This window comes from Ursus maritimus, unplaced genomic scaffold (assembly GCF_017311325.1).
Source record: "Ursus maritimus isolate PB19 unplaced genomic scaffold, ASM1731132v1 scaffold_2, whole genome shotgun sequence".
NCBI lineage: Eukaryota > Metazoa > Chordata > Mammalia > Carnivora > Ursidae > Ursus > Ursus maritimus.
This window is the reverse complement of record NW_024424452.1, coordinates 36,391,415-36,417,383: the sequence shown is the minus strand read 5'-3', so window position 1 is coordinate 36,417,383 and position 25,969 is coordinate 36,391,415. Positions and strand designations below refer to the sequence as shown.

At 51.2% G+C, this 25,969-nt stretch overlaps 11 non-coding genes across 11 annotated transcripts; 8 read left to right on the top strand and 3 right to left on the bottom strand.

The window, feature by feature from the left end:
- Positions 1-126: 126 nt before the first annotated feature.
- TRNAP-AGG lies at positions 127-198 on the bottom strand. The gene has a single exon. It is a non-coding gene; the product is annotated as a tRNA-Pro (tRNA).
- Positions 199-420: 222 nt separating this feature from the next.
- On the top strand, positions 421-493 carry TRNAK-CUU. The gene has a single exon. It is a non-coding gene; the product is annotated as a tRNA-Lys (tRNA).
- Positions 494-3,583: 3,090 nt separating this feature from the next.
- On the bottom strand, positions 3,584-3,655 carry TRNAP-UGG. Its single transcript has one exon. It is a non-coding gene; the product is annotated as a tRNA-Pro (tRNA).
- A 1,350-nt stretch (positions 3,656-5,005) lies between these two features.
- TRNAK-CUU lies at positions 5,006-5,078 on the top strand. Its single transcript has one exon. It is a non-coding gene; the product is annotated as a tRNA-Lys (tRNA).
- A 3,944-nt stretch (positions 5,079-9,022) lies between these two features.
- On the top strand, positions 9,023-9,094 carry TRNAP-CGG. Its single transcript has one exon. It is a non-coding gene; the product is annotated as a tRNA-Pro (tRNA).
- Positions 9,095-15,302: 6,208 nt separating this feature from the next.
- On the bottom strand, positions 15,303-15,375 carry TRNAR-CCU. The gene has a single exon. It is a non-coding gene; the product is annotated as a tRNA-Arg (tRNA).
- Positions 15,376-16,186: 811 nt separating this feature from the next.
- TRNAK-CUU lies at positions 16,187-16,259 on the top strand. The gene has a single exon. It is a non-coding gene; the product is annotated as a tRNA-Lys (tRNA).
- Positions 16,260-19,712: 3,453 nt separating this feature from the next.
- On the top strand, positions 19,713-19,784 carry TRNAP-UGG. The gene has a single exon. It is a non-coding gene; the product is annotated as a tRNA-Pro (tRNA).
- Positions 19,785-21,124: 1,340 nt separating this feature from the next.
- TRNAP-AGG lies at positions 21,125-21,196 on the top strand. The gene has a single exon. It is a non-coding gene; the product is annotated as a tRNA-Pro (tRNA).
- A 3,785-nt stretch (positions 21,197-24,981) lies between these two features.
- Positions 24,982-25,054, top strand: TRNAK-CUU. The gene has a single exon. It is a non-coding gene; the product is annotated as a tRNA-Lys (tRNA).
- Positions 25,055-25,529: 475 nt separating this feature from the next.
- On the top strand, positions 25,530-25,601 carry TRNAP-AGG. Its single transcript has one exon. It is a non-coding gene; the product is annotated as a tRNA-Pro (tRNA).
- The last annotated feature ends 368 nt before the right edge of the window (positions 25,602-25,969 follow it).

Genomic DNA, 25,969 nt, shown 5'->3' with positions numbered 1-25,969 from the left:
GGCCGGGTGCTGGGCTGAGGGGGCAGTGGTAGGTCAGGGCGATTTTGTTCCTGCAGGTGTGGCCCGGGGCCGGGTACCCAGAGCTTCAGTGAGGCTCCGGGAGAGTTTGTGAGAAGAAAAAAGGTTGGGCTCGTCCGGGATTTGAACCCGGGACCTCTCGCACCCTAAGCGAGAATCATACCCCTAGACCAACGAGCCACCCCTAGTTACTGTCTACTTCTACTTATTTCTAGTTGGTCCCCAGGCCCTAGTTAACTGCCTCCCATCCCCACGCCCTGGTTAAGCGCCTCCTACTCCCCTGCGCGGGTGGCAGTCGCGCCTGCCCCACCTCTTCCAAGGCAGGATGCACCTTGGCCTCTTTTTACAGCACTTGCCTTTGGTACTTAGAGTAGCAGGGACGTAAGACCAATTTCTGCCTTTGCCCGGCTAGCTCAGTCGGTAGAGCATGAGACTCTTAATCTCAGGGTCGTGGGTTCGAGCCCCACGTTGGGCATGTGGTTTTGACTGCCAAAGAGGCCTTAAGACGGTGCAATGCAAGGAAAGTATTTCCTATCCTTTACAGAGGCTTTTAACAATCTAGGCCGGTAGCAGACGCTTCCAGGGAGACTCGTGCGTCACGGTGTGGCTGTCCGAAGCCTCGCACGCCTCGCACTTTCTCAATGCTAGAGTGAAGTGATGTAAATATTTGGGGCCACCCAGCTTTCGAATACCTGGCCCGAGAGAGACACAGCTGTATCTTTTCCTACATGAGTAATCCAAGAATGCCCTGCATCTCCTCATTTGACTGGGGAACAGGATTCAAACCCAGAGCTCCGAGTCTGTGTGTGTGTATGTGTGTGTTGGGGTGTGTCAGGAGGGGGCACGACTCTCTGGGTCCTGAGGGGGCTCCCAGGAGGAGGCTCCCAAGCAGGGCCACCCCAGTGCCTGAGGAGGGACTGCTCAGAATTTCCCTCCCCCACCCTGGCCTGGAGGTCGGTGGCCTCACATTTGGAGGGGTTCTCAACTTTGCTCCACCCTCTCCAGGGAAAGGGAAATGGAGGCAGGGAGTTTTGTTTTCCATTTTGGGGGGAGAGGGAGAAGGAGGGTATAGGGTTCCCTTCAGCTGATTTTCTTCTGTTCTCTTGCAATGGTTTATGCTGTTAAAAAGTTATGTTATGTTAAAATGTTATGTTATGCCTGGTTCAATGTTTGATAGGACCGGGTTTTCTTTTTTCTTTTCTTTCTTTTTTTTTCTGGTGGGAACTGAGGCTACTCTGGGAGAGACACCACAGCGGCTGATTCACCCCTGCCTTGGACCCTTGGAGCTCCCAGTCCCAGGCCTGTGGCCGGCACGCCTACCAGGAGTCCCCACATCTCTCCCTTCAGGGCACTGTCTGTCTCCAGAATCTTTCCTGGTGTTCTTAGGGTAAAAGAAAGCTCAGTTTACTGGGTAGTTAGGTCCCTACATCTTAGTTGCTTTTTGGAAAAAAAGTCTTACCAACCCAGTACCTCTGTTAATTTCCTGTGGCTGCCGTAACAAGTTACCACAACCTGAGCGGCTTAAAACAACAGAAATATATTTTCTCACACTTCTGGAGACCAAAATCTAAAGTCAAGGTACCAGCTGGCCACCCTTTCCACTCTTGTTAATGACTCTGGGGAAGAGCCCTTCCTTGCCTCTTCGAGCTTCTGGTGGCTCGGGCCATCTTTGGCTTAAGGACCCATCACTCCAGTTTCTGCCTCCGCTATCATATAGCTTTCTTCCCTCCATGAGCCTCTGTGTTTCATATAATCATGTAATCTTTTTGTAAAGACACCAGTCATTAGGGCAGGGCCCACCCTATTCGAGGATGATCTCACCTTCACTAATTCTATGTGCAAAGACCCTACCTTCTGAGGTTCTGAGTGGCCATAATGTTAGGAGAAAACCATTCAACCCTATACATTACCTTTTTAAAAAAGATTTTATTTATTTATTTGACAGAGAGAGGGAGAGAGAGAGCACAAGCAGGGGGAGTGGCAGAGAGAGAGGGAGCAGCAGGCTGCCCGCTGAGCAGGGAGCCTGACATGGGGCTCGATCTCAGGACCCCAAAATCATGACCTGAGCCGAAGGGAGACACTTAACCGACTGAGCCACCCAGGCACCCCATACATTACATTTTTGAAAAAAAAAAAAGTAATTTTACATTTTTTTTAAATTAAAAAAAAATTTGCTTAAGTAATCTCTACACCCCAGAGTCAAGAGTCAGATGCCCTCCTTATTGAGCCAGGCACCCCTACCTTCTTCCTAAATAATAACTGTTTTCTACCAGGATGTGTGCACTTGGTGGGCCCTGTACTGCTTTTCCCGCCTTGAATCAGATGGCTAGTCTCCGAGTTCCTATTCCACATCGATTTTCTTGCACTGTTTGCACAAATACTGCAGAAAACCCAGCTTTGCAAAAATATAGCATCATCAAAAGTTGAAACTCGACTGCCTTGAGCTAGTAGTTCCCAAAATATGGTTTCCAATGGATGTCGAGTATGGCTGTTTCCCTCAGAACTTTAAGATATCCCTGGGAATTTTAAAATACTATAAAGGGGGGGGCGCCTGGGTGGCGCANCCTCTCCCACTCCCCCTGCTTGTGTTCCCTCTCTCGCTGGCTGTCTCTATCTCTGTCAAATAAATAAATAAAATCTTTAAAAAATATATTTAAAAAATATTTAAAATACTATAAAGGGGTCTCCAGACACAGTTGGGAACCACAGAACCAAGCCAAAGGCATCGGCCTGAGTATAGAGGTTGCCTGCTTTCGGAACAGAAGTAGCCGGCATCAGAGCGAGCCTGTGCAGGTGGTCCCTTGGGCGGCGGTCTGGGGGTGATTGTTTTGGAAGTGGCTGGACCCTGAGCGCAGTCCCACTTGAGGGTCCTATCAGTGTCTGAGTGACACCTTGACCCAGGCCAACCTTTTGTCAAGACCCAAGTCCTGCCGAAGGCGTGCTCCCTCTCGGTCTGAAAAGGCACCGCAGCCAGGCCCCGCACTGCCACTTCAGCCAAGGAGGCCTCTTAGGGTTGAATTTAGGACCCCTCACATCTAAAACAAGAAAAACATCCTTATGCCAAAAAAGTCCCTTTGGTTGGTGGTCCTTGGTGGCCCTAACGTCTTCTGTCCCTCACTTGTCTGACATACTAACTCGATATCCCTTCATGGGTGAGACGGGGCTTGGCCAGGGAGGAGTGTGCCCATCTATCTGGACTCTGGGACGCCAACTAGGGATCTTGTTTTAAGACCGGTCGGTCCCCCGGAGACGCTCCCTGTGCCCTGCAGCTTCCCTCCACCCGAGGACACTGGGATCCGCTGTCAAGAGAAACATCATCTCTCTGCCCCCCACCCCCGTGCCAAATGGTGGGGAGGAGGGTAGGGGTGGGGTGGAGAGGACAGAGGGACAGTCTAAGCAGACAGCAAGTGCAGGTCCAGGCCTGCTCTGCAGACTGGAAGGTCTTTTCATCCCCGTCATAATGATGGGTCTCTAGGTTCCCGTTCCTTCCTGGCTTTGGGTGGACTTTGACCCCCCTTAGGGGGCAACAACCTGGCCATCTGGAGAAGGAAAAGGACCAGAGAGAGGGCTCGTCTGGGATTTGAACCCAGGACCTCTTGCACCCAAAGCGAGAATCATACCCCTAGACCAACGAGCCAAACTGACCCTACGCTTTGTTATTGATTCTGTCCACTTGCTTTCCCCAGCTCAGGGGCAGCAGTGTCCCAGATGCCCACCCCAAGGCAGGAGGATTCAGCTCACCTTCCAGCAAAGAGTGAGGTTCCACACTGCCAGGCCCAGAGTCCCAAGGGCCAGTTTCTCCTGGACCAGGAGCTCCCTGGCACCAGGGACCTCCCTCCAGGGCCGAGGCTCGGGAACTTGGGCCGCCTTGGAGCTGGGCCCGGCTCCAGGACTGCGTGGGGGGTCCCTGGGGGACTCAAACCTGAGACTAGGGCTTCCCGCCTTCCCATCGGGGAAGCACGGGCCGTGGGCCTTGGGCCAAAACTGTGTCTCCTCTGTTAACAGAAAGGGGGACTAGGGTCCAGGGCAGACTCAGAGGCTCCTGTCCTCGGCCAAGCCCATCCTCTTCCGGGCTCAGCCCCTAAAGCGCCCGTGCAGTTCTGAGTCCCCCGAAGTTCCTTTCTTTGTCCCGGCGCTGGGCACAGTCTGGCAACCTTCCTCCCACAGTGGCATCCCGGGGCTGGACGGATGAGCAGGTCCTCGAGGCGCCACACTTATTCTCCCTCGTGGATGGGTGGTGGTTCTAGAAACTGACAGGAAAGGAAGAAGGTGGCCCTGACCCGACCTTGCACAGTATCCCCGGGGCACTGGGGGTCCGCCCCTGCAGAGGGTCCTCTGGGTCTTCCTGGTTCACGCCCCGAAGCGAGGAGTGTGTGGGGTGGAGAGTATGAGGGGTGGGGACAGGGGGAGGAGACCTTGAGAGTTTGAGACTCCTTCATGATTTGGACCCACAGACCAATGCTGTGGGGGGACTCATGCTCTAGGGACCACTGTAGAGAAGGGCATCTTGTTCCACTTACCTCTAATGACCTTGACCTCCATGACCCTGTCCTCCCAGTCTGCAAGAGGGTGCCAAGCTTCCCTTGTCCGACCGGTTGGGGGGAAGCCTGGATTCCCATTCCAGAGCTGGGAGGGAAGACAGCGCTTTCTCACTGTCCTTTCCGGTGTGCTGGATCCAGGGCAGAAGGACCATGGAGTTTCGGGGATTCGGTGCCACCCAGGAACCGGCTTCCCAGTGCTGCCGGGGCCCTGGGCCTCCTTCGGTCTGTCCCTCTGGGTCAGTGTGCCCCCTTTCCTGCCCATGTCCCTGAATTTCAGGCCAGGCGGTCCCGCCCCCTCGCTGCTTTCAGTCCTGAGGTTCTCAGCCAGTTTCAGGCAGGGGAATCCTATTGGAGACAGTACTGACCATGGGGGAGTTCAGTGGGGGAGAGGTCTTCTTGCCCCACCACTGCCCCCCTTTCCTATTGAAAGAGAGAAGGGGTAGTGTGCCCAGCTAGCTCAGTTGGTAGAGCATGAGACTCTTAATCTCAGGGTTGTGGGTTCAAGCCCCATGTTGGGCGTATAGCCTTTTACAAGCCTGGGTGAACAGAAGTAATGGTTTCAGGTGCTTAGGCCTTAACCTCAAGTTAGCACAACTCAAGATTTCAGGGTCTAACTCTGGGGAGACCCAAAGACCAAATCCCTGTGCTGGACTTGCAGCTGCCAGGAAGACCCCCAGCCTGGAACGGGTTGAAGGTGAGGCATGAGAGTTGCTCAGGAAGGGGTCTACATCTAGTCCCTTCCACACAGATTGTGGACCTGAGTTGGCTTTTGTATTATGAGATTTTAATGTGTTTCTAATCCATGGAGGCGTGGCAGGAATAGCGTTGCTATATTTAATGTGTTTCTAATCCATGGAGGCGTTGCTGGAATAGCTGGGGAATCATTCCTGCAATTCGAGGATCTCACACAGCATGCTCAGATGCCCACATACCCCCGCCCCCCAACATGGGTGAGTGTGTTTCCTAGCTATTTTGAAGAGACCAGGGCTGCCCAGTTGCCTGGTCCCCTGGGGTGGATGTGGTCCTTGGATCTGACTCCTTGGACCTTCCCAGAGTGGGTGCAGATGTGAATTAAATGTAAAGGAGCCAAGTCCCTTGCCTTCTGATCCTGGGCTTCTGAGTTCACTAGAGACACACAGGCCGCAATTTTCCCTTCTCCCCAGTTCACTCATAAGTGCAAGGAATTCAATCCTGTGAAAATAACCTTGAGTTTCAATCACAAACTGAGGACAGCTTGCCAGCTCCCAACGCGGTCTTTCCCAGCTGGGGTCAGGAGCAGGGCCCTGGTTTCTCCCAGGTGGTGGGGATGGGATCGAGAGACAGGGAGGGGCTGGAGCTATGGAAGGATGGGTGACACACCAGCCCTCATGCTCAGGGTCACAGAACAGAGTCCACAGGTGCAGGCAGCAGGAGTTTTTGCACCCACGAGTGTCTGTCTGCTCATCCCTAGACCAGGAGAAGAAACCTGAAGCCCTTCCTTTAGCATAAGTTTCAAAATTTCCTCCTCCATCCCAGGAGACCCAGTCCTAGGGTGGCAGGTGTCCAAAGTGGCTGGGCAGCTGGAAAGTTCAGAGAAAGGAGAAGGGCTCCCGTTCACCTGAAGCTGGATCAACATGGAGAGAACCCCTCCAGTCTGCTCCACAGTCTCCAGCTAACTCATGGGACAGAGCACTGAACTCCTGATCCACTCCCTTTGACAGAAAAAATCAGGGCTTTAGAAGCCAGAGTGGAACTTCATCATAACCTCCTTGCTGTTGGGTGGTGGCCCTTGCTGTAGCAACCAGCCTGTGGAGAACCAGATGTTTCCATGTGCATGAGTGCAGCTGATGTAGGTTGGACGCAGAGGGGGTCCCACAGGACCAGCCAAGAGGGTCGTTGGCTCTGTGCAGCCTAGAAACCAAACGTGAGCAGAGAGGAAGTGAGAGCAGACTTTGATGAAGACATAGAGTAGGTCCAAGCAGAATGTCTGGCAGACTCAGAAGGGAAAGAAGAGTGAGTCTTGTCTTTGCTTGGGACCTAGGGTTTTTATTGAGGATGGTGGTTCCCTGCACGTATCTTCTCAGGCATCCAGGAACACAGAGGAGTGTTTAGGGGTTCCCCGTAAGTAGCTTATGCCTCGAAGCCAGTGCTCTTGATGAGTCAGTGGTCTTGGAAAACATTCGTGAGGACTCCCACTGGGGCGGAAACATCTAAGTTTCACTCCTTAGATGTTGTCTGTTGTGCTGGAAGACTCCAAAGAAACCATTAACTCCTTGACCTTTACAAGGAGAACATACATTATGTGTCCTATAAGCTGTGTGAGGCGGGGGTGTAGGTCCTAGCAAGAATGCAAACAGGAAAAGGACTGGAAAAAGCAGTTTTTCGTGGGTCCCTTTTAGTTTCTCTGTCTCGCAGCCATCCAGGTGGCATCCCCAGGCCTCTAAAATACCTGGTGGAGCCCTAACCAGCCAAGGTATGACCAGGGAGCAGGATTCAAACATCGATCTCAGGGGCTTTGGAGTGGCTCCGGATGCATTTTCCAGGAGAGGCAGGGGTGGGGGTGCAGGGACAGAGGACGCTGGGCCGGAGGCTGGGACAACCGGCTGCATGTGCTGCACCAGCCCCACGTCCTGATGGAAAGCCTCTGGTCGGAGTCTGTGAAACTGTGCCCCATAGGGGTGATGGTGTTAAAACTGTCACCAGCAAGACTCCCAGTGACAGCCAAGAGCTCCGGCCAGTTTAGACCAGTTTGAGCTCCACCACTGATTCACACCTGTGCAGACAGACCGTGGAGTGCATGGCAGTGACCTCTGCCTCATTATAATGTCACACTCTGGGCCCCAGGAGGAGCACAAGCTTCATTCGTATAACATAGGACACAGTATAGGTGTGTTTTCTAAGTACTGCTACACAACCTTATGCCTGCGCGCCTCCCCCCCCCCACTCCGCCATGTGGGGATTAAACTCCACTTTCTGAACATTTATCCTAACCCTAAATAGAAGAAACCCACTCACCCCCACTTGGGGAGTCATGGCTTTGGAGATGACTCCCCATGATCTCCTTATTTGCTGCAAATAAAGTTTCCTTTACGTGACAACTCCCGCTGGTGTAGGGTCTACCTGTAACTCACCAAAGAGCCAACTCACATGACCCTGTGTCACCGGAGCACATGGGGAATGGAAGTGGGGGTCACTAGTGTCCTTGGCCTCTGACAGTTGCAGAGCCAGGATTGAGCTGGGGGCCAGTGCACCCTCTTCTGTCTCAAATTAGCCAGCCTGGGGGTTTCCCAGGGAGAAAGGGCCATCACTTCCCCAGTGTGATTGTCCTCACTTCTTTTAAAAAGATTGGAGCAGTAAAATACGGGCTGAGCTGATTTATTCCAGGAATGCAAGGTTGGTTTTATGTTCAAGAAAATCTATCAAAGTAGTCAATCGTATTGATGGAATGGAATGAAAAAGAAAAGTCACGTGATCTTCATAAATGTTTGTAAAAACACTTGATGCCATTCACACCTGTATTATCACACCTGGTTTTTATTTTCTGTATTCCATGAAGGTTTGACGTCTGGGGGGGGGGGGCGCTTGCTAGCTGAGGAGAGACTGCCCCTGCTCCCCAGCTAGCTAATTCCTAGAGATAATAAACAATTTGCCTGCTAACAGGCTTTTCATATGCAAACCAACACATTTTGAGTCCATACCCCACCCACCCCCCTCCTTAACTGACGCACCAGCTCGAATTTCCCCTGCTCTAAATCACCCGGGGTCAGATACGAGACAACTAGGGACAGCCCCTATGTCCCATATCCCACTGAATTATCCAATCTAGCCAGCCCTAAACTGTTTACCCTGCCTTGACTTGCCTTTCCCACGGTGACACTTTGCTGAGAACTGCGGGAAGTTCCCAAGGGCGTCGTCACCCACCCCGTGGGGCTTGGGGATCAACAGGGAGAACCAGAACTCGCCACGGGCACTTCCTTCCCCCGCGCCCAGACTGGCAGCCCAGGAGCTGGGCGCATAAAATGGAACCATCGTCTCTTCCTTCCACTTTCCTCCTCCTCAAGAGATTCGAGGGCACACGCCTACTTGACGCTAGTCCCCTTCCTCTGGTCTGCGCCCCAGCCACCATCCACAGTCCCCACAACCCGCACCTCCTGAAGACTCGGGTTCCCCTGCAGAGCGAGTGCTTTTTCAGCTCGCGGCCTCCGGCTCATCCAAGCCCCTCGTCTTCCCCTACCCCACAATATGCTCCCAACTCCCCCGCGGGCAAGAATCGATTCCACATCCTGCTCCGCGGATCCATCGTCCTGGGACTGGGCCGCTCTGCCTCTGCCTACCTAGGTCCCCGGGGTCTCCCCACGGCCACCCCAGCGCTCAGCCTCCCGCTTGGCTTCCAGGAGCGACTTGTGCCTGCCAGGGAATGAACCGGGGTCACCCGCGATACAAACAGTTGTGAGAGAAGTATTAAGAGTCACTATTGTGTGTGAGGCTCGTTGGTCTAGGGGTATGATTCTCGCTTCGGGTGCGAGAGGTCCCGGGTTCAAATCCCGGACGAGCCCGAGGCATGCATCTTTGCTCTCCGCTCTTTTACCGGGTTATCTCGAGCTCAGAAGCGGAGCCTAGGCTCTCATCCAGCCTGGCGTCCTGGGGACCAGACGCAGCCGGACAGCTTGCTGCTTGTGGGTTTTGGGGGAGAGCGGCGAGGCTTCGGGGTACAGGCTGGCCACTTTGGGTGGGGAAGAGCCACGGTCAGCTTGGCGGTCAGCCGGCCTGCGTGCCTCAGGAGTACCCCGGCCCGCGCCCAGCTCCTCTGCGCTCCGTGGCCCTAAGGGCGCTCCTCCCCTCGCTGGACACCTGTTTCCTCCCGCCCTCCCCATTGAGACGTGCTGCTGTAAATGTATAAAATGCACGTCGCGTTTTGGAGACCTGTCACCAGAAAAGTAAGATATCTTACGTGTTGAAATGATATTTTGGATATACTGGCTATGTAAAATACATTATTACCATTAATTTTACCTGTTTCTTTTGACTTATTGTTAATATTTTTTTAAATGTGCTGCTAGAACATCATGAGCTCCTATTAGTGGCCTGCAATAATGGACCGCGCTGGGCCAGACGCATGACTCTCCTTGCGGTGGATAGAGGTCCTGGGTGCAAATGCTGACTGAGTTCATGATTGTTCTTTCTGATTTAGGGACCACAGCCCCGGGATGGCGGTGGTCTAGGCTCTGGACAAGATGCTTAGCCATGCGGGCTTCACTTTCAACAACTGTTAAACGGGTTCTGATTCAGAAGGATTTATTTAAAAGATTGTCTTTTCTGCCACCGATTTGTAGTGCAAACTTTTTCACAAATTAAGAGTCCAGGTATATGTTGTTTTAATACTTCACTGCTTTGTTCCATGGTCCGTTTATGCTTTTGCCCAAATCAGTTTAGCTTTGTGGGCAAGTCTTGATATCCAGGAGTGTTAGTCTCCCAGATTTGTTTTGTTTTGTTGGCTCTTGGCACTTTCATGTAAGTGTGAGAATCAGCTGGTCAGTTTACACAACGATAGTGATTGGGATTTTGATTGGTATAGCACTGATTCTGTGGGTCAGTTCTGGGTGATCTGACATCATTACAATATTGAGTCTTTCAAGCCATAAGCATGAAGAAGCTCTTCTTTATTAAGGTCTTCTTTAACTTATAATAGTGTTTTATATTTTTCTGAGATAGCTTGTGTACATCTTTCCTCAGAATTTTTACTAGGTATTTGATGTGGTTGATACTATTGTAAATTATATCGCTTTGGATATAATTTTCTATTTTTTGCAGATATATGAAAATACAATCAATTTTTATGTATTAATCTTGGATTCAGTGACATTGTGAAACTCACGTGTTATTTCTAATCCATAGAGTATTCTATATATTCAAGCATGTCATCTGTGAAAAATGGCAGTATGACTTACTTCCCATCCTTATCTGTACCTTTTAATTACTTTTCTTGTCTTATTGCACTAACTAGAACCTCCAATAAAATGGAGATGTGATAGAAGGCATTCTTGTTTTGTTCCAGAATTTGAAGAGAGAAGCTTTCAAAATTCTTCTATTAACTATGTTTGCTGCCTTTTATTTGAATAGTTACCATTTGACAGTTATGGTTGCTGTGTAACACTGCCAAGCTTGGTGGTATAAATATGTTTTGGAGCACTTGGGTGGCTTGGTCACTGAGCGTCAGACTCTTGCTTTGCTTGGGTGGTGATCTCAGGGTCCTGGGATGGAGCCCTGCCTCTGGCTCTGTGCTCCCCTCCGCAGGGACTCTGCTGGAGATTGTTTCCCTCTCCCTCCCCCTCTGCTCCCCCACCCCACCCCGCTGTCTCTGTCTCTCTCTCTCTCTCAAGTAAATGGGTAAAATCTTTAATGAAAATAAAGTAAAACAACGTTTTTATCCTTATGGATTCTTTGGGTCAGGAATTCAACAGGGAATCGCAGGTATCACCTGTTTCTGTTACATTGGAGTTTGGGAAAACTTGAATTCTAATAGCATCTGTAGACTCCTTTATTCACATGTCTGTCATGTGCACAGCTCAGCTGGGACTGTGGAATGGAACACCTACACATGATTTCTCCATGCGGCTTGGACTTCCTCATGGCACAGACGCTCCAGGCTAACTGAATTTCTTACCTAGCAACTTTGGGACTCCCACATGCTTGTTCTGCACAACAAGATGGAACCTGTGTTTCTTTTGATGACCCAACCTTGGCACCTCTACAGTTTCACTTCTGCTATATATTTATTGGGTGAAGAAATCACTGAGACTCAAGGGGAAGCGATACAGACCTCACCTCTCAGTGGAAAGAGTGGCAAAGAATTTGTGATCGTTAAAAAAACCCAAACCAGCTTTATCAAGCATAGGTGATGTGTAACAGACCGCACACATTTAAAGTGAACAGTTTCGTAAGTTGTGACATTTGTGTTTACCCAAGCCGTTACCACAGTCAAGGTAATGAGCATATGCCTCACCTCCAAAAGTTTTTTTATGACTCTTTCTTATCTCCCCTCCTACCTCTCAACATTAGTTTGCTGAAGTGTTTGTTTGTTTATTTTTTTTTTAATCAGGAAAAGACATTGAGTTTGTCAAATGCTTTTACTGCATGTGCTGAGATGATCATGTGGTCTTTCTTTTTTTAGTCATAAAACGTACATTGATTTTTTTACATGTAAACATTCTAGATTCATGGTTTTTTTTTTTTTAATGTCAGAACTTTAAAGATTTTGCTCCTCTGTCTCCTAGCTTACATTATTTCTGAGGAGAAATCAGCTTTTATTATTACCATTCTTCCTCTGTAAGTAACATATCTCATTTCTCTGGCTCCTTTTAAGATTTTTCTCTTTATCACTCACTTTAAGCAATTTGATAGTAATATGCCAAGGTGTAGTTCCCTTCATATTTCCTGTGCCTGAGGTTTGTTCAGTTTTTTTAGGGGGAGAGTTCTGTGGATTTATGGTTTTAGTCAAATTTGGAAATATTTGTTATTTTTTCAAATATTCTTCTGTCTCTTCCATTTACATGTGGTCCATTTATGCACATTAGGCCACCTGAAATTTTCCCACAGCTCACTAATGTTTTGTTTCCAGTCTTTCCTCTCTGTGGATTTTATTTTAATAATTTCTATTGCTATACCTTCAAGTTCACTAATCTTTTCTTTTACCATGTCTAATCTGCCACTAATCTCAGCCAGTGTACTTTTTACCTCAAATATTGTAGTTTATCTATAGAAGTTAATTTGGCTATTTTTTGTTTATAGCTTCCACGTCTCTACTTAACATTTTCAATCTTTTCTCTAGCTTCTTGGGTATGTAAGTGTATTAATATCCTTGTCTACTAATTCTATCATCTGCTTTATTTCTGAATAGTGACTGTTAATTTATTTTTTCCTGACTTTGGGTATATTTTCCTGCTTCTTTTCATGTATGCTAATTTTTTATTGAATGCCAGATGTTTATAGTCTTACTTTGTTGGGTGCTGGGCATGTTTATATCCTACACATGCTCTTGAGCATTTTTCTAGGATGTGGTTAAATTTCTTAGAAACAGTTTTATCTTTTGTGGGTCTTGCTTTTATGTAATTATTTTTTCAAGACTTTATTTTTTTAAGGTATTTATTTATTTATTTATTTTATTTTTTAAATATTTATTTATTTATTTATTTATTTATTTATTTATAGCATCTCTACACCCAACACGGGGCTGGAACTCATAACACTGAGATCAAGAGTCACATACTCCCTGAACTGAGCCAGCCAGGTTCCCCTAGGGCCTTGCTTTTAAACTTAGGTAGATGGAACTAGGAGTTGGCCTAGGAGAGGGTTTCTCTTTGCTTCATAGACTGCCCAGGGATGGAAACCACAACAAGCAAGGACCCAGACACTCAATATTGGGGTCCACAAAGGATGGATGTCCTCAGCAGCCATAAGCACAGTTGGTCCATGGTTAGACTTTGCTCAGGTTAAGCAAAGGATTTGAGTCTGACTCCAGGACTTTGCTTTTCTAGAGGGAGTGAGGCTGAGGCTCCTCCTTGTCCTAAAGAACCACAGAAAAGTTCCCAGTGTCTGGCTAGTGCACTCGATAGACCGCAAAGCTCTCTCCCAGTCTGGGTTTGGAGCTCCACGCTGGCCTTTTTCCTGGGCTCATTGGCCACAGCCTATCCCATTTTCTCCAACCTCAGAAAGGGTTCTCAGTTCCAAGCACCCGCATCAAGATCTGCATTGACAGTGCTTGGCCCATTTATTGCTCAGAGTGCTAGGGAATCGCTGAGAAAATCAGCTAATGGAAGAAGGCGATTCCCATCCCCCCCTTCCTTTCCGGGGTCATGTGCCCGCTGTGACTAGAGGACCTAATTGAGAGCTACCGAGAGTGGTGCTGCCTGCATTATATTCGGGGACGATGCAAATTCCTGACAATTCTTTCATGGCAGTCTTGCGGCGGGTGCGGTACGAGAACGATCGATCAGGCACCCTCTCCCGGGTCAGGTCTCTCAAAATGTAGACTTTGTTCAGGGCAAAACGAACCAAGAGCCGAGGTCCAGCGTGGGAGTCTCTGGCCTCCGCCAGCTGTGAGGGTCTTTGCAGTGTGTGTGTGTGTGTGTGTGTGTGTGTGTGTTGTGAAAACAGAAGACCCTCCCTCGCCTCGCCGGATATAGACAGGTGTTGGATCCAGTAGTTCACAGAAGCACCAAATCTGAGGTGTCGGCATCCACAATTGGGGGATTGATTAACGTTAAAGTCGGCTGATCAGCAGCAGCATCCCTCAAAATCTAATGTCCAAGGTGGGGCTCAATTCTACAGTCTTGAAGCGAAGGGTTTAACCGAGCCTGGAAACTTCAGCAACCCCCACCTAATCACAGGACTTAGGGAGGCGCCAAAAAGTCCGGGGCGAGTCAGGCCTTGAGAGAGGTGTGGCGGATCCTGGAATCTACCCCTCCAGGCACAGAGAGCCTCAGTGCAGCCGGAAAGGTCTGGGGTTGCGGACAGGTGGCCCCACGACCTCCTATCCCGCTCCTCCCCCACCCCCATCATCCCAGACAAGGCGTGAGGAAATGGGCTGCCACCCGGGGTTGGTATAGACAAAGATGCTTGGGGCCTGGCGGGGGCTGCTGGGGAGTGCGTGTGTGTGTGTGTGTGTGCGTGTGTGTGTGTGTGTGGGGGGGGCGCCAAAAAGGGTTGCGGCCGGCATTGATGTTCGGGGGTGGACCCGGATCCACTCCGCGGATGGCTTCGTGGCTGGTTTGTGGCCGAATTGGTCCCCAAGCCTGAGGGAGGGAAAGACAAAGTCTCCCCCACCCTCAAACTTGATTCGAATAAGTCATTAAGTGGACACTAATTGTGAGTTCCAGTGTTCTGATTTCTGTCAGGATGACTCACTCCATGCTTCTTCTGAAATATCAGAGGTCAGATCATGTTCCCGCTTGCTTCTTGTCACCACCAGGGTCTGGCCCTGTGGTGGACACCTGAAATTTCGGGACTTCTGCATCCTCGGTGCCACACCCCACCCCACCGGCGAGACTTAGGGACACAGCTCTGCTAGGGAACACTAGAACCTGGTCCTGGTCCAACAAGCAAGGCTGTTGGTGGAAGAATTTTCCTCGGGGTCCGGTTGTCGTGTTTCTCAATGAAGAGAGCCACCCGTGGTGGATCCTCCTCTAAGGAGTTGTGGGGTTTTGGGGAAGGGAGTCTAGAATTCGCTCTTGGGATTGTTACTCTGGGACCCCAGAGTAACAGAATTTGAAGGTATGTATGACTGTCCTCTTCTAGATGTTTCTTTCTTGAATTGGGGCCCAGATTGGGAAGAAGATCTGCCAGGTATGGTCCATAGGTCTTTCTCCACTCTCTATTAACTCTGTTCCTGCCCCCCCCCCCGAAACCTCCAAAGTGCTAGAAAAGCCACCCCCCCATGCAGGTTCCATGGATTAGGACCCATTCCTCAGCCCTTTACCTGGAAGCCGGAAGAATTAATCCAAAGGGCTGATGGGTGGTGGGCTCAACTCCGCCCATCAGCAGCCAAACCAGCCTGTGATTTCCACTCTGTGAGACGCCCCTCACCCCGCCCCCGAGCTAGCTCCGGTGGGCTCCCTCCCCGACGCCCACCAGGTCCCTCCTTTTATCACCTTCACGGGTGTAAAGACACACCCGTGCGCCAACCTCAGGCGTCCTAGGAGGTGCAGCGCTCAGTCGTGGCTGACAAGAGAAACCACCCAGCACAGGAGTGCCAAAATAGACTCACCCTACCCCGGGTGGGACTCGAACCCACAATCCCTGGCTTAGGAGGCCAGTGCCTTCTCCATTAGGCCACCGGGGCGTGCTCCTGGCGCGCAGGCTTCCGCGTCAGGACCCGCCCCCTTCCTCACTGAAGCGAGGAGCCCGTGGGCGGCGCCACGTGTCTCACGCGCGCAAGCTGCGAGGGCCCGCGCGCTCAGGGCGACGTCTGTTACGGCGTTTGGCTGTGCGGCGTCTTCGTTTAGAATTTCCCTCAGGTCCCTTCCCCTGCGGCGAGGTGGGCGAGGAAGAGTCACCAAGGACAGAAAACGTCGTCGTCTCCTGGCTCTTTGGTTTAAGGTACGGTGCTTGTTTTGGGGGCGACCGTCCGTGCGCCCGAGTCTTGGGCGTCCCCAAATGTCCAGATTCTGTTGGCTTCAGGTGGAGGCAAGCCGGGAAGGTGTCCCAGCACAGGCTAGGTGGTCGCTGAGGCTTTTTCCTGCTGGGGAGAAGTGTCCCTCACTCCGCGTCGCGCCGAGGGGGCAGAGGGACCCTGGTGGGAAGGACCCCGACACCTGCGGACAAGAAACGAGGTGGGGGGATTATTGGGAACCTCCGCCCGCGCCCTCGGACTGGCGCGGCCCCGTGTCGCACCGCAACGTGCCGACTCGGTGAGCCCAGACCCCAAACACAGCCCGCGAGCGCGCCGAGTCTGTCCGAGCTCGGAGGGGATGGCTCCGTTCCTCCGCTGCGGCGGCGGGGGCGCGTCGTCTACGGTTCAGTGATTGGAACCCCGTTCCCAGACCTGGGGGGGCAGGTCTTCCATGTCCTCGGGTCGCACCCCCAGAAGCTCTGCAGCCAAGTTACCTGAGGCCTCAGAACAAAGGACAGAGCGCCCGAGCTGCGTGCATGTCGCCCGGCTAGCTCAGTCGGTAGAGCATGAGACTCTTAATCTCAGGGTCGTGGGTTCGAGCCCCACGTTGGGCGGGGTCTACATTTTGGGCGACAGCAGGCTTTCAACAAGTCCTAACCCTGTTTAGAGAGATCTGCCTGAGAAAACAAACTTCCTGGTTGCTCTTTCCATGAGGAGAAGAGAACACCGTGTTTGCGTGTAACTCTTACCTTCAAGGGAGACATTCTGAGGGACTTTCTCTACCTTGGGAGTTTGGTTTTTTAGGGGTTACACCCAAGTACCGTGTTCTCTTCGCCTCATAGAGGAGGGTAAGGAAGGTGGGCACAGAGGGAGTAGGGCCACCTGCATGTGGGAGGGAGATCAGAGGGCCCCAGAAATTGGCGCTTGTCACTGCGGTCAGATTTAATTTTAAACGTACCCTTTCCTTATTCCCTGAACTGTCCTCACCATCACCTGGGCTCCTGGCTTTCTCTCTCCATCCCTGCAGGGCCAGGGGGTTGCACAGGGCTACTGGGGGAAGGGGAGGCAGCCCACTCCTGTGGGTTTGAATAGAATATATCTGGAAAATGCTAGGAGGCCACGTCTTGGGGTATCATCTAGATTATTTTCTTTTATGGGTTCCAGGTTGGTGTGGGCCTCACGATAGATGGTAAGATTTGTTCAAGCTGGGAGCTTGAACAGAATGTCTAGGTGAAGGCCTCAGTTAAACCCACAGGTCCAGGGCCCTAAAAGGTGCGCCCAAGGTGGACTTCAAGCCATGTCTCTGAGATAAGAGCCTCAGCTCACCCTTTCCAAGGGCAGCAGCCTTAGTGGGGATAAGAGTAGTGGAGTCTCAAAAGGAAGCAGAACCGGCCGGGAAGCAGGGGGACCAGGGAGGACCCTCAGCCCCCTCCACCTGGTTCCCACCTTGTGGGAGTGTCTAGGGTCAGGGGTCCAGGTGTGAGTCCATGCTGGGCTTCAAGGCTTTGGCAGACAGATGCTCAGGGCCCAGGCCGGTTGGGAGGAGCAGACTGGCCGCTGTCCTTTCACTGGGGCTCTGGAGTCAGGGCTGCCGACATTTGAAATCTAAGTCTATTCCTCTGGCAGAAGCAGGGTGTGACAGCAGACCCTCAGTTAGTGGGACAATGGAATACTGACTCCTGGGTCAGTGGCCCCTTCCTGCCTGACCCTGTGCCCACTCCCCTTCTCCTCTGGAGACAGATCATCTCTTCCTCTGGGTTCCCAGGTGCAAGTTCTGATGCCTCCCCCCCAACACCCCCATCTGAGCCTACCCTGTGATATGACAACCTTATCACCCACCCACAGAGAAGGTGTAGGATATGTGTCTCATTTAGTATGAGAGGTGCAGGAGGCCCTACCGACTGATCCTGACTGACCCAAAGCGGACTCGTGCCTATGGGTGAGGCAGGGAGACCCAGTCCCTAAGGGAAAAACCTTGGCCCCACCTATATGGACCTGCCCCTCTAGGCTTGGCTCTGCCTGTCTATGCCTTCCCCTAGATATGAAAGGTGCAGAAGGTGCAGAACACAAATCTTGGGCAGTTCTTTTAGGATTGCAGGAGGGTTATAGGACTAGACTCCACTCTTTCTGGTTGGACTCCACAGATCTGGACCCACAAAACCCAGCCTCTCAAGGACATCAGTTTATCCATCTGTTAAGTGGGGATAATCACAGCTCATGACTCAAAGGTTTTTTGGGATATTAAATTACTTCTATTTTGTATAAAGCACTTAGAACAGAGCCTTGAGACTGAAGCATTGACTCCTGTCTGAGCTTCCAGCCTGCTTGCCCACCCCCCACCATCCTGAACCAGGCAACTCTGGGTTAGGGGAAGCCCAGGTGTTCTGGGGCCCCTCTTAATTCTCTCCTCTCCTGCCTCCCCACTTCGCACTCCTCCTGAGCCCTCGGACCTGAGTGGCCTCTTGTCCCAAACTGGCAGACCCTGGCTTTGTGCCACTCCCTGCGAAGGAGCTGGATCCCAAGGGCTGACCTTGGTGTTGGAGTTCAACAAAATATTTTGAGGGAATGAGGGAGGACTTGAGGAATCAGGCCTGTTTTCCATCCCCCTGAGAAAGGGGCTCAGGCTTCCATATTCCTGGAGTGGCCTCAAGCTGACACACCCTCCTCCTGCAGCCTCAGGGTGTGCTGGGACTTGGGGGCATCAACAGGTGAACCTTAGATTTCATCAAGGCACAGAGAAGGACTGGACTCCAACTTGGCGCCTTGCACCATCAGGGGTCTCAGCCTGTGTCTGACCTTTGGGGTCAGGGTCGAGGGTGATGTATGAGGCTGGAAATGTTGTCCACAGTCTGGTCCAGATCCTAGTGTTGTCCACATTCGAGACTCAGCTTTAATGCAGAGATTCAGCAAAGACACCCATATGGTCACCAGGTGAGCTCCGCTTTCATCTCTTATTCTCAGGGTCATAGCTTTGAGCCTCACATCAGTTAGATCTTTTATTGCCCGTTGTGGTCCACTGAAGGCATTGAGGATTCCCGCCCACATGGGTTGTTCCTCTGCTCCCAGCTATCCACTCCTGCCTGAAAAGTGCCCTGTTGGGTGCACAACGTGTGAGGTGATAAAAGCAGATTCCTGCTCAGCCAGGAAGCCATGCTTGGTTCCTGCCCTCAAAGCATGTGCCCCTCTGGACCCCCGTTCCTGAGATCAGGGAGAGTAGCCATTCCAGCACCCATACCCAGGACAGGGGAAGGACCAGTGCACTTTAACGCTGACACCAAGGACTTCCTCGCTCCCTGTTAGCAAGGTACCCGGGAAGGAATTCCACAAGGGTTTTCCTCCTCTGGGAACACAGCAGGCTGTCCCTAATTAAAAGACAAGACAGTCTGAAAACCTAGGCTCCTCTGGGATTTGATCCTCTTGCGTTCTAAGCGAGGATTATAGTCCTGGAAACTCCTTTTGCTGCCAACCTCTCCTCTCTCAGCAGCGCTGCCCACGCTCCAGTCCTCATGGGGTCTTAAGGGGGGAGAGTTTGATTCAGTTATCAATGAAGTAGAGGGATATAGGGGGTCCCAATTCCCAATATTCGGTAGTTTGGGAATTCCATATTTGTTCTGTCTCCCGGTCCTGGGCCAATTTAGAGGGCTTCAGCCCAGGAAGATAGGCGCTGCCGATTGGGGGCAGAGCAGTGTGCCCGGTTTGCGACCGACTGCGGGCGAGCTGTGCCCCCCGCAGTTCACCGTGGGCACTGCTGCGATTCTCTCTCCTCTGGGTCCCAGCCTGGGCTGCGCGCTGCAGTGATCAGGACGCGTAATTGGGAAGCGGTGGGTTGTAGAGCTGCGGCTGGGCGGTCTTCCCGCAGCTGGGCCAGCTCGGGGCCGCACGTGGATTGGTTCGTGAGCTTGTTGATTTAGGTGGCAGAAAGAACCCTCTGAAACCTGACAGCAGCTGCGAACCCGCGAACGCCTAGAGCCGGCTTCACAGGCGCACACATTAACAACTGAGCTATCGGGTGCGGTCGGCCTTTCCGCGTGCGTCAGCTGCACAAGGGGGGGGAGGTAGAGTGTGGCGGCTCGTTGGTCTAGGGGTATGATTCTCGCTTTGGGTGCGAGAGGTCCCGGGTTCAAATCCCGGACGAGCCCCTGCGTCCATCTTTTCCCTTCCACGTTTTCAGCGGAGGGACCTAGGGCTCCCAGTAAGAATCTCCGGAGGCTGGGATCCCGCGGTAACCGGGTTAAAGGGGACTACTCCGGGAAGTAGGAGGAGGTTATTTAAAAGACGGGAAAATGCATCGTGGGCTGCTGTAGGGATACGGATTGTCTTAGTTCGAGATGATCCCCGCTTAAGTCCCGGGTGAGCCCTACTCTTAAGTTGCCTTTTTTTTTTTTTTTTTGGTGGGAGATGGGAGAGAGGGAGCGAGACCCGGGATTCTGCGGGTAGAACTTCGTTCCCCAGGGCCTTCCCAGATGAGAGCGCTAGGAAATTCGCGCCATGGATCCGGAGGGGTGATGGTCAGACAGTAGAAAGCGAACCCGGTCGTCCAGATTTGCCGGATCCTCGCGGGTTGGGTCACGCCTGGACACGGGGACGACACAGAGACAGCAGAGTGCCTAGAACCCGACCCCCGACCGCGGGACGCAGTCCCCTGCCCCGAGGGCGGGGTCCTTGTCCTCGCCACTACCTGAGGACCAGAAGACCCGCCTCGTGCCCCTGCTGAGAAGGGGCGGGCATCACTACGCCGGCCTGGGGCGGGGTCTTATTCGTGGCCTGATGCACCTCCCTCCAGGGGCCAGCGCCTCCTGTCGGATGGCACCTAGCGCAGGACGGCTGGTTTAGTCAGCATAACAAAGCGACTCTTAGCGTCAGCTTCGGGGGTTGTAGGCCCCACGTCGGAAACTGGATTTCTCGGTTTGATCTTGCCAGTGGCGGGAGAGGGGAGCGCAGCCTGGAGGAGCGGGGGCAAGAGGCGGAGGCAGATGGTGGCGGCTGTTTCTTCCATGCACTCCGCACGCCTTTAGTAAGCACGCACTGGGTGCCACACCGTGGGGGTGCGGCGTTTTCCAAAGCGGGCTTCCTAGTGACCTGGGCTCAGCACCCTCCACGCGCCGCCGCTCCGCTCTTGAGCGGTCCAGCTGCCCCGTCCGACGGGAGCTCCTCACCGGCCTCTGCCGCCAGCGCGCTGGCAGCCGGGAGGAGCGTCTGCAGCGGACCGAAGGGCGAAGGGCGGCGCGGGGACGCCTTGACATCCTGCCGGGTGGCCGCCCGCCCTGCAGCGGCGAGGCCACCGTATAGGCGGCCCGCGGGACCCACTCCCCACTTTGTGGGCTCAGGGAGCGCTGGGCTCCCTTCACGCGCACGGATTCTTCAGCTTCGCCATTCTTCACTAGTCTGAAACCCAAGTCCCCTCCGCGCGCTGCTCTGCGGGTCCCGCCCCGGATGCCACAATGGTCATAAAGGGAAATCTGGAGCCTAACTTCAGCGTGGCTCGTTGGTCTAGGGGTATGATTCTCGCTTAGGGTGCGAGAGGTCCCGGGTTCAAATCCCGGACGAGCCCTCCTTTTTGTGGGTCAGAGCTCTAACCTGAGATCTCTGCGCCACACGCCGAAGCTCCACCCCGGGAAAGGTAACTTTGAAAGGCCTCAAGCTAGCAGAGTGCCGCCCACCGCTGCTTTTAAAATTTAATTGCGGCCCCGTCGCCAGAGCCTCGTCTCCAGATACTACTTTGTCAGTGGAGTTCGAGGCACCGAGGTGGGAGAAAGAGGTTTTTCCTTCCTGTGCACTGGGAGCCCATTCTTCTCCAGACCTACGCCTTTGGCGCGGCAGAGTCCCGGGCTCAGGAGTCCAGGAGCTTGAGAGGCCGTGGACTTTTGGCGTTTGCAGCCTGGCTGGAGGGGCCTACAGAAGCCAAGCCCGGCACTCCTCAGCTGGGCTTGGCCTTCTGGGGCTCTCCCCTGCCCCTTCTAGGGCCCTGACCCTCAGTGCCAGGCCCCGTTGGGGTCCCCTCTGCTCTTTTCTGGGGCTCCAGCTGTGTGGACTGGGGTCAGCTATGCAGAGCGAGAAGCGGACGGGGTCCCGCCAACACAGGAAAGCTTGAAAATCTAAGCACTTGAAGAACAATAGTGGATATGTTGTTGGTCTGAGGCTATGATCCCATGTAGTTATATCCCCATTCCTTGTCGCATCAGCCCAAACGTCAAACAGATGTTAACACTTTAAAACTGTGTTAGAGAATCTCTCACACATGAGACTAAACCCTAGCAAACCATGTTCAAAAGCTCTACAGGGGTGGACATCTGTTCTGCTGAACCTAGAGGCTGCAATGCATCCAGACATCGAATTCCTATAAAACACTCCCTCAGTACCTGGGGCTGAGAGGAAAGTGGGACTCAGGGGAAGGGAATTAACTCCTCCAGCCTTTCCCCCTTGTCAGGCCCAGGGGCCCAGGGAAAGTCCTCCTGTGGAGTCACAAGCACTTGCAAGCAGATGCCTTCAGCGTGTGTGTGTAAAGAAGAATGCCAAGGTGTGCCAAGAGCATCTGCCTCCAACAGGATCGGAAGGATGGTTACGCTGGAGAGAAGGAATCAGAAGAATGCGGCAATGGAGAGGACCATGGTGTTGCACAACTGTTAGTGGCATGGTCTTCCATTTTGTTTAGGATGGTGAGTTTGAGAGTGTTCCATGAACTAAGGATCATGAATGATCCAATTCTGTGTACTTGAGGACCAACTGGAGGGGAAAAAAAAAAAAAAACAACCCTCAAGTAGAAGATTTAATTTAAACGGTAAATTAACGAATGATGTGGTAAGTCCTTGAGCCCCTGGCAGAAGTAAACAATTGTCTGTGGAGAAATACACTTTTATTCTAGATCTCACAGAAATCCCTACACTACGAAATTTACAAGGAAAATGGGCAATTCACAAAACAAAAACAACAAGGAAATAAGGCACCATGGGCAATAACCAAGCAACAACAAGCAATGGAAATAAAACGGCAAAGATTTTAGATGCTAAGATTACTAGACACAGACTATAATACAACTATTCTTACTATGCATAAATAAATGAAAACTAAAATATCTTTGAAAACAGAAGCTATGTAAAATGATCCAGAAGACTGCAAAAGATCTAAATTCTTCTAAAAATAAAAATACACAAAAATTGAAACAAAATTCAATAGATGTGTATAACAGTTTAAAAAGATGGAGAAAAACTAAGACTAGGTCAGAAGAAATAATACAAAAATAAAACCCTAAAATATCCCAATATGATCGCAGATTAAGCAACACACTTCTAAAAATTCCATGAGTTAAGGAAGAAATTACAATGAGATTTAGAAATACTTGGAAATAGGGGCGCCTGGGTGGCACAGCGGTTAAGCGTCTGCCTTCGGCTCAGGGCATGATCCCGGCGTTATGGGATCGAGCCCCACATCAGGCTCCTCCACTATGAGCCTGCTTCTTCTTCTCCCACTCCCCCTGCTTGTGTTCCCTCTCTCGCTGGCTGTCTCTATCTCTGTCAAGTAAATAAATAAAATCTTTAAAAAAAATTAGAAATACTTGGAAATAAATGATGAAAACACTGCATACCAAAACCTGTAAGATATAGCTAAAGCTGTAGTTAGAGGGAAATTGATAGCCTTAGTGCATATAATAGAAAGATTGAAAACTAATGGCAAGAAGTTAGAAAAAGAACAGCAAAAATAAACCTAAAGAAGTTAGAATAGGGAAAAAATAAGATATAAAATTAATGAAGTAGAAAACAAGCATACTATAGAGATTAATGACACACACTCTGTAGGCAAATCTTGGGGCAAAGCTTGGGTTATTGATAAAACTCTGCAAAAAAATGATTAAGAAATAAAGGAAGAGACACGCAACACAAAGCAGGGCTAAGAATGACTTCACAGTCATTGCATAACTTAAATAATGAAAGCATATGCTAAACACCTTTCTGAAAATTTAGAGAAATACATGTTTTTTTAAATTAAAAAACATGCCTTCATGGAATCAAAATGGAGCAAGAATGTAAATGATCTTAAAACTAATAAAGAAAGTGAATCAATAGTCAAAAACTATCCTCTAAGGAAGGTTCTCGACTCAGATGGCTTCAGTGGAGCACGCTACCAAACATTTAAGAAACAAAATTTTTATCTCACACAAAATCTTTCACAGAAGAGCACAGAACCCCACAACACATTTTAGGAGGCCAGCACAACTCTGGCATCAAAACTAAACACAGGGACCCCTGGTGGCTCAGTATGTTGTGCATCTGACACTTGATCTCAGAGTTGTGAGTTCAAGCACCCTGCTGGGTTCTGTGCTGGGCATGGAGCCTACTTTAAAAGAACAAACCATAGACAATATGCAAAATAGTTTTAAAACCATAGTCTATAATCTCACTCATGAAAATGGATGTAAAATCTTAAAATATTAGCAAACCAAATCTTATGACATATAAGAAGAAGAATATACCACGGCCAAGTCGAGTTTATCCTAGGGAGTGGAAAGTTGATTTGACATTAGAAAATCTATTGCTATCGGCAACAAATTCAGGAAAAGTATTCAATATAATCTAACTTCCATTCATGACTTTTAAAATGCTTAGTAAACTAGCAAAAGGAGATAATACCCATAACTTACCAAAACCATCTACAAAATACTACAGTAAACTTCATAGTTGATAGTGAAACCTTGAAGTTTTCTTTGAGGTTGGAGATGCAACAAGGTTGCTGATGCTCTTTCTATTGAACATTTTCTCAGACAAACTGGGTTACTCATGGGTTGTTGATGGGAATGTAAAACGGTCCAGCCACTCTGGAAAACACTGTGGCAGTTTCTTTAAAAAACCAAGTCCCATAACTACCATGGGACCCAGCAGTTGCACCTTTGGGTATCTGTCCCAGAAAAATGAAGACTTATGTTCACACAAAACTCTGTACTCTGATGTTTATAGCTGTTACATATTTCTAACAGCCAAAAAAAACCTGGAAATAATCCAGATGTCCGTCCAGGCGTCAGTAGGTAAACTAACTGGTACGTCTTGTCCTAGGCCTTCTCCCCTGTGCCCCTCGCTCTGTCCCCCCTGCACCTAGCTGCTGGGGCTGCTCCTCCTGCACCTGACGCCAGGTCTGTCCCTGCGGAAACCGGGCCCAGGCCAGTTCCCCAGCTAGAGGCCATGGGAAGGTGAGGGAAATCCTGGATTTGCAGCACACCCTTGCTGCTGCGGGGAGCTCCTGTGGGACCCTACTGACCCGCCTCTGGTGCGCAGGTCCAATTCATTACTTAGCATAGTTCCCATCACCTTCAGATCAGCCCACCAGCTACAGAAGCCATCCATGGGTGCCCGGCTAGCTCAGTCGGTAGAGCATGAGACTCTTAATCTCAGGGTCGTGGGTTCAAGCCCCACGCTGGGCGGTTTGTTTTCTTGGTTTGGAGCGCGAAACTGGGCAGAAGACGATTAGGGAGCAGTTTGGGTGCGCCACAGGACGGCAGCGTTTCCACGCAAGGCGTCCCAGTGACCTACAATCGAAAGACTGGCAACGCTGCCCCGGGGACAGGCTGGCTTTTGCCCCAGAGTGCGTGTGAGCCGCATGCTCGCGACTGCTAGGAATGTCTAAGAAGTGACCCCATGACGGTGCAGGGACGCATGGACCCTCTGCCTGGCTGGGGGCTTGTTGTTCTGTGAGCGCTGGGGCCACCAGATTGGGGGGCACAAGCGGGCTGCTCCCCACTCTGTGGGCTTCTTCTGCGCCCACTGGCTCCTGAGCTCAGCCTTTTCCTGCTGGTCTGAAATCTGAATCTTCTCCCCGCGTCACTTCCTCAATCCTACTTGTCCCAACCCCCGGGTCGCCACAAAGTCATAAAGAGAGCTGGAAGTACTTACTTCCATGGCTCGTTGGTCTAGGGGTATGATTCTCGCTTAGGGTGCGAGAGGTCCCGGGTTCAAATCCCGGACGAGCCCTGGCTCTTTTGGTACAATAACTTCATCCTACTAGAGATTGAGGAACTGTCGGCAGACCTCAGCCTTTGCGCGACGAAACAGGACAATGCAAGAAAAGATTAGGACAATGCAAGAAAAGATTAGAAGAAAATCTTTAAAACCCTCCAGCTGGTTCCAGGTGCTTTAGAAATATTTAATTGGAGTCCTAGGACTCCAGAAGTGCAGGTAACCCCGGGGCAGGACACTCCTCCCGGGGCTGCGTCAGGTGTAGTCCAAGGCCGGTTTGGGGAAGGGGAATCCAAGAGAAGCAATGCTTCCTCGAAGTCACCCCTTTGAGGGTTCGAGTCCAGCACTTCCCTGCTGAGCACCTGGGAACTTATCCGCCAGCG